Genomic DNA, 6,148 nt, shown 5'->3' with positions numbered 1-6,148 from the left:
GGCGCCATACAATAAAGCAATAAATCTACACCGAATAGTGCCAAAGAAGGATAGAACTTTCTTTATGTACGCCACAACAGCAGCAAGAATACTCATCGCAAAGTATTGGAAGACACAAGATCTACCCACCCTGGAAGAATGGCAGATGAAAGTGATAGACTATATGGAACTGGCGGAAATGACTGGCAGAATCCGAGACCAGGGAGAAGAGTCAGTGGAAGAAGACTGGAAGAAATTCAAAGACTATTTGCAGAAATATTGTAAAATTAATGAATGTTAAAATGATGTTGGATTGAAATGAAGCGGATTAGCAACAAGGTTAAAAAGAATATGTAAAAATGGATTGATAATGGATGAAAATATAAAGTTATAATACGTTAAGAGATAGAAATTAAGATAAAAACAAAGAGGGCAAGGATTTGCTGAATTAACCATGTGAACTGGAATACAAAAAAGGGAGGTGTGAGGAGGTCAGGGAAATAAGTAAATGAAACTTAAGATATGAAAAGATTGATTTGTTTTTAACTGTTTTCTATTTATTTTTTCTGTATTTTGCATTTCTTTTCTATGTATTTTTGTATTATTTGCATTCTTTTTTTTCTTCGTTTTTATTTTGTAACTTTTTTTTCTTTGTAAAACTTTAATAAATATCTTTTTTATGAAGTGACCTTGGGCCCACTCCTTCCTTGTGCTGTTTTTCCTCTCTTAGAGGAGCTCCCCTCTTCGGATATTTGTGGTCATTTTCTGCAGACAATTTATACTATTTTTTTTTTAATATTAAACAGACTTAGATATTAAATTTAAGGCTAAATCGGTTCCCCTTATTGACAATGCAAAAGGACCATCTCATCCTAAGTGGAATATAACAATTTGAACCTGGAGTCAAGTTCCTCATTTTTTATTAATAAATTTTGATCTCTCGGACCTAAACTCTATTTGGATTATAATTTTATTTGGATTACAATTGAAGGACCATCTCATTTCAAGTGGGATGGAATAATTTGAACTTGGAGTCAAGTATTTCATCTTTTAAATAAATTTTGACCTTTCGGATTTAAACTCTATTTGGATTATAATTTTATTTGGATTATAATTGAGGCAAGTACAAACACAGAAGGAAGAAATCAATTAAGGATTAGCCCAAGTGGGGGCAAGAAGATTGTCTTCATCTTTGGACAGGATTGGGATTAGTTCTCTAAACTTTCTCCATATTATTATTGGGGGATCAATTAATCTTTAACTAATTCCTTTTTCTTTTGAAATTATAAGATATTTTTATTTGCAAAAAAGACATTGGGTACCCACCTCAACCACTTTCTTTTTCAATTTAAAATCTGTAAATTGGTCATATTTGCTGTGATTTGAACAGGTGGGGGCTTGATAAAGGTTCATTTTGGGTGAAATGTCACATCTACCAAAGAAAGGGATGGAAGGGGGGACACCAACTGATAGGAGACCGTCTAAGCAAGAATCTGACTTTAGAGCAGAAATATTGAAAATGTTTGCAGAAATTAAAGAAAGTGAAAAGAATTTGGAAACAAAATTAGAACAAGTAGATAATAAAATGGAACAAGTTGATAATAAAATTGGGAAAATGGATAAAAAAAATGATGAGACAGTTAATGAACTGAAAGGACAAATAAAAGAGGTTTCCAAAAGAACACAATTATTAGAAGAGGGGTTGAAAAAGACAAAATTGGAGATGAGGGAAGTGAAACAAGAGGAAGAAAGGATGAAGGTGGAGATGATAGAAATAAATAAATCACAGGAGGAAATTAAAGATGCAATTGCTATGAATGAACTGAAACAGAGGGAACTCAACCTGAGGCTGAGATCTGTACCGGAAATACAGAATGAGAATGTTAAAGAGAGACTGATTATAGAATTGGCACAGTGGCTGGAGATTCCAGTAGAAGAAGTAGCAAAAACAGTACAAATGAGAGTAAGAACAACTAAGGCAAGGAAATTTCCAGGTGACTGTTTAATTACGTTTAAAGATCGGGAGATGAGAAATTTGATATTACAGAAGAATAGAGAGAAAAGATTATATATTGATGGGAACTACATAATCATCTTTAAAGATATCCCGATAAGGCTGTTGAAACAAAGAAATCCCTATAAGCCACTGGTGCAGATTCTTAAGAAGAACAAGATAGATTTCAGATGGGAATTTCCAGAAGGAATTTCCTTTTTTTACAAAACTAAGAAACACAAGTTGACAAGCCCTGAAGAAATAGGGAAGTTTACAAGAAGATACAAAGAATTGCAGGTGGAAGAAGAAGAAGTCAAAGGTGCAGAGGGAGGAGTGGGACCCAAGGACGAGTCAGAATTGGCGGAAGAAGAGAGCTCCGAAAAAGAAGAAGAAGAAGGAGAAAAGGAAGACAGGTTATAAGTAAATTAACGGAAATTTATTTAAATTGGTCTTTATCATGGCTCTAAAACTTTGGAATTGGAATATTAATGGGATGAATGATAAGAAGAAACGAAACAAAATCCAACAATTTCTAAAAAAGAAAAACTTGGACATTATTTGCTTACAAGAAACACATGTGGCAAGAAGACACAGAAAAATTTTGATTAATAAAAGACTAGGGAATGAATTTATATCTTCGGATAAAGAGAAAAAGAGAGGGGTTGTTTTATATATCAAAAACAAAATTGAATCTCAACAAATATTTAAAGATGAAGAAGGAAGAATCATAGCAGTTCAGATCAAATGGCAAGGCGAAAATTTATTAATTGTCGGGATCTATGCACCTAATGGAAACAAGACTGATTTTTATAAAGTTTTGGAAGAAAAACTATTTGAACATATGGATCAGAAAATCATAATTATGGGAGATATGAATGGAGTGGTCTCATTGGAAATGGACAGATTAAGAGTAGGAATAAACAAAGAAGGGAAACTACCTAAGACTTTATTTTCAATGACCAAGAACTGTAATTTGATTGATATCTGGAGACTTAGACACCCATTGGAGAAGCAATTTACTTTCTATTCAGAACCGAATCGGTCAATGTCAAGAATCGACCAAATATGGGTATCAAATGAATAGACTCCAAGAATCCAACAAATTGAAATACAACCTAAAGTAATCTCAGACCATAATCCAATAAAAATGGAACTAAAAGTTTCGAAGAAAGAACCTTTAGATGGAGAATTAACGAATATTTGTTGGATTATCAGAAGATTATAGAAAAAACACAAAAGAAATTAACAGAATATTTTCTAGACAACTCCAAGAAAGATACTAAGATGAATATCGTCTGGGATGCAAGCAAAGCAGTTATGAGAGGATTTTTTATTCAACAGAACTCACTGAAGAACAAACATAGGGGAAAAGGGAAAAAAAATCTAAAGCAGATTATGGACAATGAACAAAAATTAATTAAAAAACCAAATAATTTAAAAATTAAGCAAGAAATCAAGACACTCCAAACTCAATTTGCAATGATAATAAATAAAGAAGTGGAATGGAATTGTCAGGGAACTGCCATCAGGGCCGGAGGGAGAGAGCGGGCTCCAGAGGGACTCCAGAGAGCACCCCGGGAGGGGGAGAGGCAGCCCATCTTCTGGCGAAGGGAATCAGCGTAGCACCAGTGGAGAAGGGGGGCAGATGGGGGAAGTGCGAGGCGGTTCCATGACTCCTTGCCGGGAACCAGCGGGGAGAGTAGGGGTCCTCCACTGCCCACACCCTCCTTGCGCAGAAGGCTTCCGAGCAGGGAGAGTAGGTGGAGACTAGGCGTCAAAGAGCTTCTTTGCTGGAAGAAGTTCAAGAAACGCCCAGTGACGGATTCTGCCAGCGATTGAGACAGCCACGGGCGTGTGGCTGTCTGGACAGAAAAGGTTCACTCAGGCAACCCAGCCAGGTGTGGCGCTGGTTTATGCACGAGCAACCCCTAGAACCATTACAGCAATCCGTCAGTCTCTGATGTTGCTTGTGCGCAGCCCTGGAGAGGCAGCACGATGAGCCAAACAGGGACAGCCGGAGAGACGGAGCAACAAGCCGTGGTGAGAGGTCTGGTCGAGAGGAACCGAGACCTGGAGGCGCATGTAGCTACCCTGACGGCGCGGCTGGAGGAGAGACGGGCTCAGGATGCACAGGTCAGAACCACCCCCATCGCAAGGAAGGTACCGGGACTGGTACACAAGTTTGGGGGAAAGCCCCAAGACTACAATGCCTTCCGAACGGAAGTTCAGTACACTTTGGAATTGCAGAAAAATGACTTTGCTGATGACGGGGAGAGGGTGGCTTACATTGTGGGACATCTGCAGGATGGGGCGCGCGAATGGATCAGGCCCCTAATGGCGACGCAGAATGATGCCTTGAAAGAATTTAAGAAGTTCTTCCAGGGAATGGACGCGATGTTCTCCAGCGATGTTGAGCAAAACGTGACGCGGCGGGAACTGATGGGGTGCAAGCAGGGGGGCCAGTCCGTCAGAAACTACTGGTCGCGTTTTGCGATGTTAGTCCACAGGCTCGGGTGGGATCTGGACTCTGAACCGATACAAATGTTGTTTGAGGCGGGTTTATCCCCCGAAGTGAAAGACGAGTTGTCCCGAGCGCCCCGGCCGTGGTCGATGGATGAACTCACAAAGGCTGTGCTTGCGATCGCCGTACGCCAGGAAGCACGGGCTCAGGAGAAGCGGGAGATAAGAGGGGAACGTTTCCATGACAACCGCATTCCAGAGATGCCGAGGGAGCCTTCCCAGGCGGCGGAGCCGATGGAAATTGATGGCCCGCACGCGAAGTTTCAAACGCTGGTGAAGGTCGGAAAAGGGAGGGAAAGGAGTGGAAAACTACCAAGAAGTGTTTCCTCTGTCAACGACCGGGACATTTTGCTAAGGTCTGCCCTCAACGAAAAGCCTGGCAAGGGATGGTGGGGGCTGCAGGCCACGACGAGAAGGGGGAGGAAGGGCAGGCGCAGGGAAACGACAACGCCTGGCTGCCAACCAGCAGGGGCAGCAGCCAGGCCAGCGACCAATAGAAGTGCCCCAGCCTGCCCCCCCCAAGGCAGCTATAGCCATAGAAGTGGTGCTAGAACTCCCGAATGGGCACCCCGTCAAAGTGAAGGGACTGCTAGATTCGGGCAGCTCATGTAATTTCTTCAGCAGAGACTTCGCTCTGGAGCAACAACTCCACCTGTTACCACTAGATTTTCCCTTGCAGGTGACCACCATCGATGGCAGGGAACTTCTGGGAGGGGAAGTGACACACCAGACACCGCCAATGCGAATGAGGGTCTCCAGGCACACGGAAACCATTGCCTTTCACGTGGCCACGCTGGCAGGACCCCCAATAATACTGGGAATGAGCTGGCTGGCAATACATGATCCAGTAGTGTAATGGCATCAGCGGTCAGTCACCTTTGGGTCAGCTTACTGCTTAGAACACTGTCTGGGAGGGAAGGAACCAAGAATGACGGTGGCCAGGGTGGTGGGGATGGCTTTGGAACAAAAAGGGGAGGTGGCACCACAATATGCTGACTTGAAGGAAGTCTTCAGCGAGAGGGAGGCAGATAGACTACCCCCCCCACAGGCCCTTTGACTGCCAAATCAACCTACTCCCAGGAGCTCAGTTGCCGGTGGGTAAGCTGTATGCCATGTCCGACCCAGAGATGCAGGAGTTGCGGCAGTTTATTGACAAGAACCTGAAGAGGGGGTTCATAAGGGAATCAAAGGCGGTGGGGGGCAGTCCGGTGTTCTTTGTGGACAAAAAGGAGACCAATCAGCCCAGGCTAGTCGTAGATTACCGGGCCCTGAACCTGGTGTCAGAACCCCGTGACTTTCCCAATGCCCAGGATTGACGACATATTAACACGTGTGAGGCAGGGGAAGATTTTTACCAAGCTGGACCTCAGGGGAGCGTACAATTTGATTAGGATAAGGGAGGGGGACGAATGGAAAGCAACCATGTTCACCCCCCTGGGGGCTTTTAAGTACTTAGTTATGCCATTTGGATTACAATCGGGGTCCGCCTGCTTTCAAGCCTTCATGCACCATGTGTTGGGGCCCCTGCTGTACAAGAATTGCGTAGCCTTCCTGGATGACGTCTTAATCTATTCGGACAATGAGAAGCAACACGTCAGAGACGTCAGGGAGGTGCTACAGAGATTGCAGAAGCATCAGTTGTGGGTCAAGCTGGAA

The 6,148-nt window shown here is 42.9% G+C and overlaps 1 long non-coding RNA gene across 1 annotated transcript in view; it reads right to left on the bottom strand.

Moving 5' to 3' along the window:
* The window catches only part of LOC310836013, a 795,471-nt gene that overhangs the window by 217,760 nt on the left and 571,563 nt on the right, over positions 1 to 6,148 (bottom strand). The window lies entirely within an intron of this gene.

This window comes from Podarcis gaigeae, assembly GCF_964106915.1.
Source record: "Podarcis gaigeae genome assembly, chromosome: W".
NCBI lineage: Eukaryota > Metazoa > Chordata > Lepidosauria > Squamata > Lacertidae > Podarcis > Podarcis gaigeae.
Note: the sequence above shows the minus strand (reverse complement) of the source record. Positions and strands in the feature narration are given on the sequence as shown.